General features: G+C 45.8%; 1 protein-coding gene across 4 annotated transcripts in view; it reads right to left on the reverse strand.

Annotated features, from left to right (window-relative positions):
• Positions 1–3,989: 3,989 nt before the first annotated feature.
• LOC124046194 (tyrosine-protein phosphatase non-receptor type 11-like) overlaps positions 3,990–17,357 on the reverse strand; it is a 116,521-nt gene continuing 103,153 nt past the window's right edge. For all 4 annotated transcript variants that reach the window (XM_046366306.1, XM_046366304.1, XM_046366305.1 and 1 more), the window contains exon 16: positions 3,990–6,230. The gene's annotated coding sequence lies outside the window, so the exon portion shown is untranslated. The remainder of the gene's footprint in view (positions 6,231–17,357) is intronic.

Below are 17,357 nucleotides of genomic sequence, written 5' to 3' on the forward strand. Positions count from 1 at the left end.
TATCGGCAGGGCAAGATTGAGCGTCGAGCCAAATGCCATGAAGCCGGCTCTACGCATCTGGTCCCCAGTGTGTCTCCTTGGGCCGGCTTACATGGCACCAGCCTTGCGCTCGGTGTCTCCGGTTCGCCTGCATAGCCCAGTGCGGGCTATTCCACCTCGCCGCACTGGCAGGGCGACCGAGAGTATTCAACCAGGTAAGGTTGGGCAGGCTCGGTGCTCAAGAGCTCCAGTGCGCCTGCACGGTCCGGTCTATCCAGTACCACCTCCACACCCCAGCCCTCCGGTAGCAGCTCCCCGCACCAGGCTTCCTGTGCGTGTCCTTGTTTCAGTACCACCAGTGCCAGCACCACGCATCAGGCCTACAGTGCGCCTCGCCTCTCCAGCGCTGTCGGAGCCTTTCTCCTCTCCTGCGCTGCTGGAGTCTCCCGCCTGTTCAGCGCAGCCAGAGCCTTCCTCCTCTACAGCGCTGCTGGAGTCTCCCGCCTGTTCAGCGCAGCTAGAGCCTTCTTCCTCCACAGCGCTGCTGGAGTCTCCTATCTGTTCAGCGCAGCCAGAGCCTTCCTCCTCTACAGCGCTGCTGGAGTCTCCTGCCTGTTCAGCGCAGCTAGAGCCTTCTTCCTCTACAGCGCTGCTGCAGTCTCCTCTGTTCAGCGCAGCCAGAGCTGCCAGCCTGCATGGTGCAGCCAGAGCTGCCAGCCTGCATGGAGCAGCCAGAGCTGCCAGCCTGCATGGAGCAGCCAGAGCTGCCAGCCTGCATGGAGCAGCCAGAGCTGCCAGCCTGCATGGAGCAGCCAGAGCTGTCAGTCTGCATGGAGCAGCCAGAGCTGTCAGTCTGCATGGAGCAGCCAGAGCTGTCAGTCTGCATGGAGCAGCCAGAGCTGTCAGTCTGCATGGAGCAGCCAGAGCTGTCAGTCTGCATGAAGCAGCCAGAGCTGTCAGTCTGCATGAAGCAGCCAGAGCTGTCAGTCTACAAGGAGCTGTCAGTCTGCAAGGAGCTGTCAGTCTGCAAGGAGCTGTCAGTCTGCAAGGAGCTGTCAGTCTGCAAGGAGCTGCCAGTCTGCAAGGAGCTGCCAGTCTGCAAGGAGCTGCCAGTCTGCACGGAGCCACCAGAGCTGCTAGTCTGTAAGAAGCTGCCAGAGCTGTCAGCCTACATGGAGCAGCCAGAGCCGCCAGTCAGCGTGGAGCAGTCAGAGCCGCCAGTCAGCATGGAGCAGCCAGATCTTTCAGTCAGCCAGGATCCGCCAGAAGTGCCAGTCAGCCAGGATCCGCCAGAAGTGCCAGTCGGCCAGGATCTGCCAGTCGGCCAGGATCTGCCAGTCGGCCAGGATCTGCCAGTCGGCCAGGATCCGCCAGTCAGCCAGGATCCGCCAGTCTGCTAGGATCCGCCAGTCAGCCAGGATCTGCCGGAACCACCAGCCAGCCAGGATCTGGTAGATCTATCAACCTGCTTCCTCTCACTCCCGAGCTTCCTCTCACTCCCGAGCTTCCTCTCACTCCCGAGCTTCCTCTCACTCCCGAGCTTCCTCTCACTCCCGAGCTTTCTCTCACTCCCGAGCTTTCTCTCACTCCCGAGCTTTATCTCACTCCCGAGCTTTCCCTCAGTCCCGAGCTGCCTCAGTCCCGAGCTGTCCTTCAGTCCCGATCTGCTCCTCAGTCCAGTGGGGTTCTGGGTGAGGACTACTAGGACATGGTTGGGGGCGAGGGTGGACTATCCAGGGACGTGAGGAGTGGGGACTAAGACATTGACTGAGTGGGGTCCACGTCCCGCGCCGGAGCCGCCACCATGGACAGACGCCCACCCGGACCCTCCCTATTGTTTTGAGGTGTGTTCGGGAGTCCGCACCTTAGGGGGGGGGGAGGGGGGGGTTCCTGTCACGCCCTGGTCTAAGTATTTTGTGTTTATCTTCATGTATTGGGTCAGGCCAGGGTGTGGCATGGGTTTTTTGTATGTGGTGTGTATATATTGGGATTGTAGCTAGTGGGATGTTCTAGCAAAGTCTATGGCTGTCTGGAGTGGTTCTCAATCAGAGGCAGGTGTTTATCGTTGTCTCTGATTGGGAACCATATTTAGGCAGCCATATTCTTTGAGTTTGGTGTGGGTGATTGTCCTTAGTGTCTTTGTTCCTGTCGCTGTGTTAGTTGACAAGTATAGGCTGTTTCGGTTTTCGTTACGTTTATTGTTTTGTAGTGTTTGTGTTAATTCGTGTTTACGTTTGTTCATTAAACATGGATCGTAATCTACACGCTGCGTTTTGGACCGACTCTCCTTCACACCTAGAAAACCGTTACAGCTGCATTATTTGATCTTTAGCTTTTACCTAAGAAATAACACATGCAGAAGAAAATCACTTCACATTTCCCTGCTTATAAAGTCAATCTTGTGCTAACTGTCCAAGGACATCAGCAAATCACATTACTACAGCACTCAAGAAGGCACTAAACTATCATTACATAGAGACAGGAATGAGCGGAGATCATATTTCCTTCATACATTTTTATTAAACTATTAAATATTTATTTAGATGCACTATTGTAAAGTGACTGTTCCACTGGATGTCATAAGGTGAATGCACCAATTTGTAAGTCGCTCTGGATAAGCGTCTGCTAAATGACTTAAATGTAAATGTAATGATGTTGTTATTTCTGACCATCTCATTGCATCAGCGCTATATGCCTGGACAGAAGGCGTTTGGGCTGAGTCAGTGCAAGAGCGGAGGGGGGAAACAGTCTTCATCCAAACACAGGAACAGTCAGTATACCACTACTCAAATCAGGCATATTGCAACCAACTACTATGTGGACATCATATTCAAGTAAATTTAAAGAGCAGATATAAAATAACTGATATAATTACTGTATACCTCCAAGAACACCAGTTTAGCTTATAATTCATAATCATGATGTTATTATCAATGGTGTAATAACACCAAATAGACACACAAATAATAATAATGATCTTATAGAAAACAAAATGCTTCAAAAGAAAATAGGAAATGAAAAAACTTACAACACTGACGCCGTATATGTCGAGCCGACTATATCATCATACTCTTACTCTTTAAACAGCCAATGGCCATCCTGACAGTCACAGATCACAAGCCCTCAGCTAAAGGACTCAGAAGCCTCAAACAGAATTTCTAGTACTGTGTTAGGGGCTAATTTCCACCGAAGTAAAGTTTTCACTCAGTGAACATTTCTTATAAATAGAAGTTAGGATTCGCCCCTCATTTTCTCACCACATAACAAAAAGTTTGGACCCATAGAGGCAAAGTGAAATACAATACAAAATCATCAACATCATCATCATCATGATCATCAGTGCAACATAATTAAGAAAACAGAAAGCAAAAAACTGCACTTTTCATTCATTGGGCAAGATTAGGAGTTAGGCAGGCAGTTGAACGACGGAGAGAGATAATTGCACAAAATAGCTACAGCTACCAGTGATTTCAGAATATACAGTGAGCTGGGACAGTGATACATTTGTTGTTGTTTGGGCTCTGCACTCCAGCACTTCACATCTGAAATTATATGTGAGGTTAAAGTGCAGACTTCATCCATACCAGGTGAACCATTTAGAAATTACACCACTTTTTGTACATAGTCCTTCCCATTTTAGGGGACCAAAAGTATTGGGCCAAATTCACTTATATGTGTATTAAAATTGTCAAAAGTTTATAATTTGGTCCCATATAGCATGCAATGATTACATCAACCTTGTGACTCTACAAACTTGTTAGATGCATTTGCTGTTTGTTTTGGCTGTTTCAGATTATTTTGTGCCCAATAGAAATGAATGGTAAATAATGTATTCTTTCATTTCGGAGTCACTTTTATTGTAAATAAGAATGGAATGTTTCTAAAAAACTGCTACATGAATGTGGATGCTACCATGATTATGGTAGTCCTGAATGAATTGTGAATAATGATGAGTCAGTAAGTTAGACGCACAAACATGCTAACCTCTCACCATGACAATAACAGGGGAGGATAGCATTCTGGGGGATTATGATATTTGTGTGTCTAACTTTCTCACTTATCATTATTCACGATTCATTCAGGACTATCCGTAATCATGGTTAAAAGTGCTGGTGTAGAGAGCCAAAACAACAAATAGTGTGACACTGTCCCAATAGTTTTGGAGCTCAATGTAGCATGAATACAATATTGAGAATGACATATCCTACTAGGACTGATTTAGCTTTCTGAAATACAGACATTTCGGCTAAAAGGGAAATACTGAAAATCCATACTTTCAGTATTACTGAAAGTTACTGCATTGGTGGACGAGCAAGAGACGATGTAGCAAATGCGGCCCTCAGATGTGCTGCCAAGCCTTAGTTAAAAAGGCCTGAACCATGTACAAGTACAGCCCGACTCACACAGCAGGTAACACAACCTCTATGCAGCCAAACAACCGGCTTGTTCAAAAGGATGACATCAATGTGCCGCTGGCTAAATCCAGTGTGAACACCTTCAACATTAGATTTTTATGCAAAATGCTAAGAATAGTTAGCATGACGTCTGTCAGAAAGAAGCCACTGCCCATGATGTACATGTATATTTAAAAATATATTACTGAAGGCTCTTTGCTGTGCGGCGCCTCCCTCTTTAAGACATCAGTAACGTCGGTTTTTACTCCAACCATCGTCAAGCCTGGATTATAGCCATTCTGTAGATTGCTTTTTGGAGATAAATCTATTATTTATTCTTGGGCTGTAGGCCATCTGGCCCAGTAATGTTTGGCTAAAGACTTCAGCGATAGCAGCCCACGTCAGTGAGCCAGGCTAGCATCCTGACTCCTCTCCTGTCCTCTCCCATCTTCTCCTATCTCTCGCTTGGCAGATGTTTAACCCGGTTTATTATGCCATTCGATTAGGATGAAAACCTTTGTAGACTTTCTCTGAGGCCAACGTTGACCTCAAACTATGTTAATTTCCCGCATATAAACCAGGATCTGCAGAGCAAGTGCAGGACAGAAAATTTTGCTTTTTTTTCAATTCATAACTATGGAATTGGATCTTTCTTCCTTTGGAGGCAATACCGCACTGCTTTTTCATTACAAAATCACACCAATAATAACAATAAAATAAACGAGAATCCATTGAAAGGACACAGATTCAAACTAAATAAATAGAAACCTTTCATGAGTAAGTCTGGAGAGGAGTTTGTTAATATTGACTGAATAGGCGCTCAGCAACTGTAATGGTGGAATCCCTAAAGTAGATGAGCATGCACGTCTTCTATTGGCACAAGAAATCATCGGTGGGACAGGTGGGACAAACAAGTACATCTCAAATTATATTGAAGAAATACTTCCCTGTACAGAAATGGAAAATATCTTTGTGGCAAATGGAAAATTCCTTTGTCAGTGAGTTGGGGTATTTCTTTTTTTTTACCCCAACTCACTGACAAAGAGCCATTGCGAATACCCTGACTTTCCTCGACTTTCAAAATGAAGGTATGAGAGAGGGTTGAGTAAGCTTGTCTGCGCCAGTGCCTCACGTGGTAAAATCGCTCAACACTGCAGTAATGACTGCTGCTAGCAAGAATAGAACATTGCTGAAGTCTTTGATTCAAGTAGATGAGAGCCAGCAGAGAGAGAGAGAGAGAGAGAGAGAGAGAGAGAGAGAGAGAGAGAGAGAGAGAGAGAGAGGAGCAAATTCTGAGAGTGAGAAGAGAAATCTTCTCAATCTTTCTTGTCCCATCCACCTCACGACAGAACACGACAGAGAAAAGCATCACTTAAACATTGATATCGCACAAGAGTACACAATGGTTTGTTTCTTTTCTTGATTTAGTTTGAGTCAACAGAAATAAGCAAAGGACATTTGTTGGGCTGGTGGGATGGTTGATAGATAGGGGGTTTGGGTGGTGAGATGGAACTACTGTGGGAGGAGGAAGGGGGTTACAGACATGTCTGTAGACAAGGCACTGTCAGTAAACGGTAGAGCCTGTAGAAGAGACATGAAGTCATGTGGAGGTCATAGAGAGAGAGAGATAGAGGATGGGGGATGAAGATAGAAGGACAAGAGCCCTGCACTTACACCCCTCTCTCCGTGGAGGGGGGATGCTCCAGACAGCCAGCAGGGCAGCAGAAGGGGAGAGACTAGGAGGTGTCAGGACCTCCACCTTCACCCCAGGTAGGGTCCACCGCCAGGGGGTTTGGGGCCAGAGCTCCACAGGTCCCCCATGAATCAGGCGCTGGCGAAGAGGCACCTCTGTTGAAACTGAAGCACACACAATGGCACACCGTGTTACACAGAACCACTTCTAATAGAAATGCACACAATAAAACACAACTAATGAATCCTATATTCGCATTGTTTGTAACTTATTTTTAACATAATGTTGCTGTTACCGTCTCTTAAGACCAAAAAGAGCTTCAAGATATCAGAACAGCGACTAATCACCTCGAACTGGAAGAAGATTTTTGAGTCTGACACGAAGGATACACTGTTGCTCTTGGACCAGGCCCAAATCCCCTTAATTCGCATTAAGAAATGACAGAGATACAAGGGGACAGATCCGGGTGCCTTGTGAGAATTCGTCAGCAAGTGGGTAACTCGCCTCTACCATCCGTTCGATTGGCCAACATGCAATTACTAGAGAATAAACTGGATGAGCTCCATTCGAGAATGGAGGGGGGTTTCAGGTGTCTCCGGAAGGTGGTGATTGACTCCGCTGTCCTGGCGTCGTGAGGGAGTTTGTTCCACCATTGGGGGGCCAGAGCAGCGAACAGTTTTGACTGGGCTGAGCGGGAGCTGTACTTCCTCAGTGGTAGGGAGGCGAGCAGGCCAGAGGTGGATGAACGCAGTGCCCTTGTTTGGGTGTAGGGCCTGATCAGAGCCTGGAGGTACTGAGGTGCCGTTCCCCTCACAGCTCCGTAGGCAAGCACCATGGTCTTGTAGCGGATGCGAGCTTCAACTGGAAGCCAGTGGAGAGAACGGAGGAGCGGGGTGACGTGAGAGAACTTGGGAAGTTCTCTCACGTCACCCCACCCCACGTCACGACACAGATAATATACAATTGGCTGGGTTTTCAGTGCATCGGCAGGACAGAACAGCAATGTTTGGTAGGACGAGGGGTGGTAGTGTGTGTCTATTTGTCAATAACAGCTGGTGTGCGATGTCTAATATTAAGGAAGTCTCGAAGCATTCCTCGCCTGAGATAGAGTACCTCATGATAAGCTGAACACCACACTATCTATAATTTCTGTAGCCATCTATTTACCACCACACTAAAACCGCACTCAGCGAGCTGTATAAGTCCATAAGCAAACAAGAAAATGCTCATCCAGAAGCAGCCCTCCTAATGGACGGGGACTTTAATGCAGACAAACATAAATCCGTTTTCACTTCATTTCTACTATCGTGTGCAACCAGAGGAAGAACAACTATAGACCACCTTTACTCCACACACAGAGACATGTACAAAGCTTTCCCTCGCCCTCCATTTGGCAAAACTGACCATAATTCTATCCTCCTGATTCCTGCTTACAAGCAAAAACTAAGCAGGAAGTACCAGTACTCAATACGGAAGTGGACAGATGATGCGGATGCTAAGCTACAGGACTGTTTTGCTAGCACAGACTCAAATATGTTCCGCGATTCATCCAGTGGCATTGAGGAGTACACCACCTCAGTCACTGGCTTCATAAATAAGTGCATCGACGACATTGTCCCCACAGTGACCTTACGTACATATCCCAACCAGAAGCCATGGATTACAGGCAACATCCGCACCGAGCTAAAAGAAAAGGGGGAATGCATTCAATTGAAATGTGTCTTACACATTTAACCCCCTTCTGAATGAGAGAGGTGTGGAGGGCTGCCTTAATCGACATCCACGTCTTCGGCGCCCAGGGTACAGTGGATTAACTGCCTTGCTCAGGGGCAGAACGACAGATTTTTACCTTGTCAGGTCGGGCTAAAGACTAGAACTGCTGCTTTCAAGGAGCGGGAAACTAATCCGGACATTTATAAGAAATCCCACTATGCAAAGTGTCAATACAGGACTAAGCTTGAATCCTACTACACCAGCTCTGACGCTTGTCGGATGTGGCAGGGCTTGAAAACTATTACGGACTACAAAGGGAAACCCAGCCGCATGCTGTCCAGTGTAGCAAGACTACCAGACGGTCTAAATGCTTTTTGTGTTCCCCCCTCGGGGCAATCAACACTGAACCACGCATGACAGGACCAGCTGTTTTGGACGACAGTGTGATCACACTCCGTAGTCGATGTGAGCAAGACTTTTAAATAGGTCAATGTTCACAAGGCCGCAGGCCAGATGGATTACCAGGGCGTGTACTCCGAGCATGCGCGGACCAACTGTCAAGTGTTTTCACAGACATTTTCAACCTCTCCCTGACCGAGTCTGTAATACCTACATGATTCAAGCATACCACCACAGTCCCTGTGCCCAAAGAAGTGAAGGTAACCTGCCTAAATGACCACCGCCCTGTAGCACACACGTCAGTAGCCATGAAGTGCTTTGAAAGGCTTGTCATAGCTCACATCAACAGCATTCTCCGGGAAACCCTAGACCCACTCCAATTTGCATACGCCCCAACAGATCCACAGATGATGCAATCTCAATTGCACTCCACACCGCCCTTTCACACCTGGACAAAAGGGACACCTATGTGAGAATGCTGTTCATTGACTACAGCTCAGCGTTCAACACCATAGTGCCCAGAAAGCTCATCACTAAGCTAAGGACCCTGGGACTAAACACTACCGCTGCAACTGGATCCTGGACTTCCTGTCGGGCCGCCCCCCAGGTGGTAAGGGTAGGCAACAACACATCTGCCGCACAGCTAATCAACACGGGGCCCCTCAGGGGTGCTTGCTTAGCTCCCTCCTGTACTCTCTGTTCACCAACAACTGTGTGGCCAAGCACGACCTGATCACCGACAACAATAAGACAGCCTATAGGGAGGACGTCAGAGACCTGGCAGTGTGGTGCCAGGACAACAACCTCTCCCTCAATGTCAGCAAGACAAAGGAGCTGATCGTGGACTACAGCAAAAGGAGGGCCGAATTCACAACGGGGCTCTAGTGGAGCAGGTTGGGAGCTTCAAGTTCTTTGATGTCCACATTACCAACAAACTATTATGGTCCAAACACACCAAGACAGTCGTGAAGATGGCACGACAATGCCTTTCCCTCAGGAGATTGAAAATATTTGGCATGGGTCTCCAGATCCTCAAAAAGTTCTACAGCTGCACCATCGAAAGCATCCTGACAGGTAGCGTCACTGCCTGGTATGGCAACAGCTTGGTATCCCAACCGTAAAGCACTATAGAGGGTAGTGTGTATGGCCCAGGACATTACTGGGGCCAAGCTTCCTGCCATCCAGGACCTATATACTAGACGGTGTGAAGGAAAGCCCAACAAATTGTCAAAGACTCCAGTCACCCAAGTCATAGACTGTTCTCTCTACTACCGCGCGGCAAGCAGTACCGGAACGCCAAGTCCAGGTCCAAAAGGCTCCTTAACAGCTTCTACCCCTAAGCCATAAGACAGATGAACAATTAATCAAAATGGCCACCTGTACTATTTGCATTGACCCCACCCCCCTTTGTTTTTACACTGCTGCTACTATGCTTAGTCACTTTACCCCTACATGTACATATTACCTTGACTAACCTTACCTCGCACATTGACTCTGAACTGGTATCCCCTATATATAGCCCTGTTAATGTTATTTCATTTTGTACTGTTGTTTATTTTGTAAATATTTTCTCAACTCTATTTTCTTAAAACTGCATTGTTGGTTAAGGGCTTGTAAATAAGCATTTCATGGTACCTGTTGTATTTGGCGCATGTGACAAATATAATTTGATTTGATTTACTGATTTGCAAAGTGTTTTTGTGATGTCTTTCCTCATCTGGAATATTTGTGGAACCCATTGACAGAGAAGTATTGGTTATATGTCCATTTCAACTGTCTTGTATCTTATCAGACAATCAAACAGGCATTGCTATGATCTGAAAACTGAGAAATGGAGTTAAATTAATTGGAAAACACTGAACTTTCCGTCTTATGCTGGAAGAACAAGCATGGACAGCTGCTTGTCTGTAGACACAGATTTCTTTAATTTTCTAGAAAAGCAATAGTTTAATCTGGGCTGAGGGTTGAATTCTGTTGAGATTTGATACTTAATTTTTTAAGCATACCCGAGGATCCCGTATATGCCACAATGACACAGTTTAACCTGCCTAGGTGGTTCTTGTTGCATCACCAGTTAAAGCGAGTAGGTTATTTTGAAGCTCTTGAAAGGAACATGACAGTGTGCAGAAGTGCATCTTGGTTATGATGGTTTATTAACACTTGACAGATGAGAAGACGTAACTGCTTACCTAACACCTCTCCATCTGCGCCCGCTCACAGGGTAGCAGAGGATATATCCCAGGCCCACAACCAATGAGGACCTATCAATTAAGACAGTTATAACCAATCACACACATGCATTATTTGATCATGCACTGAACAAATGCATGCACATTTAACCAATGCACCACGAGCATAATAACACTGTTGTATAAATCAAAGCCAGTACAGAAGGGAAACCTAAGTGTGGTGACAACAGCTGATCACCTCTAGTTTTCTTCCTATGTTTTGGCCTTTCTAGAGTTTTTCCTAGCCACCATGCTTCTACACCTGCATTGCTTGCTGTTTGGGGTTTTAGGCTGGGTTTCTGTACAGCACTTTGAGATATCAGCTGATGTACGAAGGGCTATATAAATACATTTAATTTGATCACAACAGTGGATATTGCACCAATTTGATTCACACCACATGACAGAAATGCCTTATAGGGTGTTGCTGTATCCAGTTGAAGTCGGAAGTTTACATACACCTTCGCCAAATACATTTAAACTCAGTTTTTCACAATTCCTGACATTTAATCCTAGTAACAATTCCCTGTCTTTGGTCAGTTAGAATCACCACATTATTTTAAGAATGTGAAATGTCAGAATAATAGTAGAGAGAATGATTTATTTCAGCTTTTATTTATTTCCTCACATTCCCAAATGGGTCAGAAGTTTACATACACTCAATTAGTATTTGGTAGCATTGCCTTTAAATAGTTTAACTTGGGCCAAACATTTCAGGTAGCCTTCCACAAGCTTCCCACAATAGGCTGGGTGAATTTTGTCCCATTCCTCCTGACAGAGCTGGTGTAACTGAGTCAGGTTTGTAGGCCTCCATGCTCTCACACGCTTTTTCAGTTCTGCCCACAAATTTTCTATAGGATTGAGGTCGGGGCTTTGTGATGGCCACTCCAATACCTTAACTTTGTTGTTCTTAAGCCATTTTGCCACAACTATGGAAGTATGCTTGGGATCATTGTCCATTTGGAAGACCTATTTGCGACCAAACTTTAACTTCCTGACTGATGTCTTGAGATGTTGCTTTAATAGATCTACATAAATGTCCTACCTCATGATGCCATCTATTTTGTGAAGTGCTGTCACGACTTCCACCCGAAGTCGGTACCTCTCCTTGTTTGGGCGGCGTTCGGCGGTCGGCGTCACCGGTCTTCTAGCCATTGTCGATCCACTTTTTATTTTCTATTTGTTTTGTCTTGTTTTCCTACACACCTGGTTTTCATTTCCCCTCATGAATTGTTGTGTATTTAACCCTCTGTTCCCCCCATGTCTTTGTGTGGAATTGTTTGTTGTAAGTGCTTGTGCACATGTTGACTGGTATGCGTTGGGTTTTGTACCCATGTTGGTTATTTCTTTATGTCATTGGTTTTGCTATGAAACTGCTCCGGCTATTACCTAGTTCTGCTCTCCTGCTGCTGACTTCCCTGCCACCAGTTACGCACCCCTTACAAGTGCACCAGTCCCTCCTGCAGCAAAGCACCCCCACAACATGATGCTGCCAACCCGTGCTTCACAGTTGGGATGGTGTTCTTTGGGTTTGCAAGCCTCACCCTTTATCCTCCAAACATAACGATGGTCATTATGGCCAAACAGTTTCTATTTTTGTTTCATCAGACCAGAGGACATTTCTCCAAAAATTATGATCCTTGACCCAATGTGCAGTTGCAGACCGTAGTCTGGCTTTTTTATGGCGGTTTTTGAGCAGTGGCTTCTTCCTTGCTGAGTGGCCTTTCAGGTTATGCCGATATAGGACTAATTTTACTGTGGATATAGATACATTTGTACCTGTTTCCTCCAGCATCTTCACAAGGTCCTTTACTGTTGTTCTGGGATTGATTTGCACTTTTTGCACCTTGCATACTATTATTTGTACAAATGAACGTGATATCTTCAGGCGTTTGGAAATTGAAGCAGACTTGTGGAGGTCTACAATTTCTTTCTGAGGTCTTGGATGATTTATTTTGATTTTACAATGATGTCAAGCAAAGAGGCACGGAGTTTGAAGGTAGGCCATGAAATACATCCACTATCAGAAGCTTCTATAGCCATGACATAATTTTCTGGAATTTTCCAAGCTACTGTATTTAAAGGCACAGTCAACTTAGTGTATGTAAACTTCTGAACCACTGGAATTGTGATACAGTGAATTATGAGTGAAATAATCTGTTGGAAAAATTTCTTGTGTCATGCACAAAGTAGATGTCCTAACCGACTTGCCAAAAGTTTGTTAACAAGACATTTGTGGAGTGGTTGAAAAACAAGTTTTAATAACTCCAACCTAAGTGTATGTAAACTTCAACTGTATATTCAGAGCCACATCCTTTAAATGCTTAGAGAAGATCTCATGTTAAGTGTTATTGAAGCATTGTGGACGTCCGGTGTGCTCCCTCGCCGGCCTCTAGAAGACCAGGCTGCTAGTTATGGCGTACACCTGTCACCATCGTTACGCGCACCTGCACGTCATCAGACTCACCTGGACTCCCATCACTTCCCTGATAACCTTCCCTATGTATGTCACTCCCTTTGGTTCCTTCCCCAGGCATTATTGTTTCTGTTTCATGTCTGTGTGCTGTTAGTGTTTCTTGTTTTGTATTATGTTACCTTTATTTTATTAAAACACTCACTCCCTGAACTTGCTTCCCGACTCTCAGCGCACATTGTTACAGTGGAAGTAGGTAAACCTACCTCATCTAATGCCCACTCTTTGAGGGTGTAGCTACGGGCCACCAAGTGCTAATAGTCAGTATGTAGATAATGTATGAAATGCTTGATAGTGTATGTGATGTAAACAGGTCTACTTTCTTGGGGACCTGAATATTGACTGTTTTTCCATTAAGGTGTCCGCTCGAGAAGAAACTTCTCACTAACTAGTGCCTATAATCTGGTTCAGATTATTAATCAACATATAATGGTATTTATAAACACTACAGGAACTATATCATCCACAAGTATTGATCACATTTTTACTAAGACTGTAGAACTCTGTTCTAAAGCTGTATCCATACCCATTGGATGCAGTGCTCACATATAGTGGTTATATCCAGGAAAGCCAAGGTTCCAAAAACTGGGCCTAAAATAGTATATAAGAGATCATACAAAATATTAAACTGTGATTTATGTGCACGATGTTAAAAATATTTGTTAGTGTGATGTGATTAATAAGGAGCATGCACACGTGGCAAATGAAAATTACTGATAAACATGCAGAAACTGACTGTTAGAACGACAGTATTACGGCTCCAGGGATTGATGAGAAATTGAACAAGTCTGCGGTTGAAAGAGATGGGGCAAAAGGAGTGGCAAATAAGTTTGTCTGCACATCTGAATGGCCAACTTTAATTGACTGAAATACAGTACCAGTCAAATGTTTGGACACACCTACTCATTCAAGGGATTTTCTTTATTTGTACTATTTTCAACATTGTAGAATACTAGGGAAGACATCACAACTATGAAAAAATACATTGAATCATGTAGTAACCAAAAAAGTGTTAAACAAATCAAAATATACTTTATATTTCAGATTCTTCAAAGTAGCCACCCTTTGCCTTGATTAAAGCTTTGCACACTCTTGAGCAGTATCAGCAGGACATTAGGCTATTTCGACCCTACAGGTGGATATGTTATATTTTGCCCCATTGGGCTCCCGAGTGGCGCAGCGGTCAAAGACACTGCATCCCAGTGCAACTGCAGTATCTGGTTTGAATCCAGGCTGCATCGAATCCGGACGTGATTGGGAGTCCCATTGGGCGGCGCACAATTGGCCCAGCGTCGTCCGGGGTAGGCCGTGATTGTAAATAAGAATTTGTTCTTAACTGACTTGTCTGGTTAAATAAAACAATGTGGCTAACATTTATTTGTGTTTATTACTATACTCTATGTTGTGTGATGGTATATCATGGCTGAGTTGTGCCTCTCTGCAGCATTCTACTGTCTAATACCTATGAAAGAATGCTGTTAAATCGACTACAGCTCAGCCTTCAACACCATATTGCCCTCCAAGCTAATCACTATTTTCAGGGCATGGGTCTGAACCCCTCCCTGTGCAACCTGGTCCTGGAATCCCTTACAGGCCGACCCCAGGTGGTGAAGGTAGGCAACAACACCACTGCCACGCTGATCCTTAACACGGGGGCCCAAACAGGGCTGCGTGTTCAGACCTATCCTGTATTCCCTGTTCACCCATAACTGTGGCCACACACGTCTCCAACTCAATCATCACGTTTGATGAGATGCCTTGGCAGACTGCTGGCAGGAAAATAACCTCTCCCTCAATGTCAACAAAATGAAGGAGCTGGTCATGGACTACAGGAGACAGCAGTGCAGAGGGTGAAAAGCTTCACATTTCTTGGCCTGCACATCACTGAGGACATGAAATGGTCCACACGGACGGTGTGGAGAAGAAGGCGCAACAGTGCCTCTTCAACCTCAGGAGGCTGAAGATATTTGGCTCCTGACCCTCACAAACTTCTACAGATGCACCATTGAGAGCATCCTGTCGGTCTGTATGACTGCCTGGTATGGCAATTGCACAAACCGCAACCGCAGGGCTCTCCAGAGAGTGGTGAGGTCATCCAATTGTACCCTCGAGGGCACACTGCCTGCACTCCAGGACATCTACCCACTACCGTGCCAAGTACCCTACTCTGCCCCTCGGGCACTAGCCAGCTATTCTCAGGTACTCTACACGCTGGTAGCTATTTATATGTCTGCTGTACTAGAGTTTTTATAATTTGTTATTATTCTGTGCTTGTTGACATTTACTGCATTGATTGATAGGAACTAGGAACATTAGCATTTTGCTGCACCTTCCATAACATCTGCTAAACTGTGTATGCGACCAATCAAATTTGATTTGCTTTTCTCTCTGTACAATGTTTTGTGTTTATACAACCATCTATGCCTTTTCTATTCCAAATTTCAGTCAGGTAAACGCAGCTTTTCTTATTGTCTGATAGCAGGGATTCAGTTCATATTGGGTGTCAGGACCATTCGGTGTGAGTTCTGCTCAGGAATGCATCTGTCCACCTACTCTTAATAACTCTGAGTATCTCTCCTCTCGCAGTAGCACAAGTTTGGGTCAACAGTGTTGGGTTTACATTACGCTTTTCCAGAGGTGGTCTGTGTGATGGCTTGTACGGGTTCTTCGGTCTGAAATACACTAAATTCCACTCCTTTAACATTGCAGGGTCTCTCAGGTTCTGAATAAATTATGGACCTTCACATGTTAAGTTAATCGTATTCTCATACACACCGAGCATGAAAGAACTAGCAAATCAACACCCGTCATCATCACTAGAACTGACACTGCTTTGTCCTCTCTTCCATGTTACGCTATCTGCTTGCTGAGCAGAGGCGGCACCTGGCTAATCTCTGATCAACATTGATGCTGGCAACCAATGACAAGATACTGTAACTCATCACTTCTCTGGCTCCTTCATCAGCGCTGCGGGCTAGCTCTGAGCTATGGGCCGCCCACTCCTGCACCAGCGCTGCAGGCTAGCTCTGAGCTATGGGCCGCCCACTCCTGCACCAGCGCTGCGGGCTAGCTCTGAGCTATGGGCCGCCCACTCCTGCACCAGCGCTGCGGGCTAGCTCTGAGCTATGGGCCGCCCACTCCTGCACCAGCGCTGCAGGCTAGCTCTGAGCTATGGGCCGCCCACTCCTGCACCAGCGCTGCGGGCTAGCTCTGAGCTATGGGCCGCCCACTCCTGCATCAGCGCTGCGGGCTAGCTCTGAGCTATGGGCCGCCCACTCCTGCATCAGCGCTGCGGGCTAGCTCTGAGCTATGGGCTGCCCACTCCTGCATCAACGCTGCTACTGCTTCTAAAATCGCTCCCTGCTGCCCCCTCAACATCATGGGCCTATTATCCTGTTCTGCCTAAGACATTACACTTGGTTGAAATGCTGAGATTGTGGAGCCTACAAGAGTTCCTGCAGTAATTGCCAATATGGTCCAGTAGATATGCTGGTTATCCAACCTGCATTGCAATTTGAAATATAACTCTGTTATATAGCTGCATGTGATTGGCTGGGTCATAGGTAGAATATCCTCATGTACCAAGAAGATCGCTCATCCTGCCTCAGCGAGGCCACCTGATGGTGCATCTATATTTCAGGTGGTTGGCTGTGTTCATAGGTAGAATATCTTCATGTACCAAGAAGATCGCTCATCCTGCCTCAGCGAGGCCACTTGACAGTGCATCTATATTCCAGGTGGTTGGCTGTGTTCATAGGTAGAATATCTTCATGTACCAAGAAGATCGCTCATCCTGCCTCAGCGAGGCCACTTGACGGTGCATCTATATTCCAGGTGGTTGGCTGTGTTCATAGGTAGAATATCTTCATGTACCAAGAAGATCGCTGATCCTGCCTCAAGCGAGGCCACCTGATGGCGCATCTATATTTCAGATGGTTGGTTGTGTTCATTGGTAGAATATCTTCATGATCCAAGATGAAAGCTGATCTTGGCTCAGCGAGGGCATCCGGCAGGACGTCACTATGGCAAGTGCGTTCATACCACTGGAGGCTGCTGAGGGGAGGACGGCTCAAAATAATGGCTGGAATAATGGCTCTTGTGGTTCATACTACTTATGGTTGCCTATTTAGATAGGATATTTCCCATGTTGTAAGATGCCTCATTGAGGGTAACCGGCGTTGCGTCAAATGAGAAATTGTCATATGTCTGCATTAACTCATGCTACAGATAGTTAGTATTCACACACAGGCCTTGTCGGCATTCATGTAATGGTACAATGACCTTCGCTGGTCTATTGACAGCTCTTAAATGACGTATTATGCTATACACACAGTTAATCATCTGGCTGTTTTGGGGGATTTGGTATAGCATATCGTGCTCCCTGCCTGTAGTCATTTTATAATTTTTATAAGACGGTTCGCTCTGGCAGTGAGCTACCCTGAAGGAGCAGAGCCTAATGTCAAGATTACACATTGTAA

This window comes from Oncorhynchus gorbuscha, linkage group LG10 (assembly GCF_021184085.1).
Source record: "Oncorhynchus gorbuscha isolate QuinsamMale2020 ecotype Even-year linkage group LG10, OgorEven_v1.0, whole genome shotgun sequence".
Lineage (NCBI taxonomy): Eukaryota > Metazoa > Chordata > Actinopteri > Salmoniformes > Salmonidae > Oncorhynchus > Oncorhynchus gorbuscha.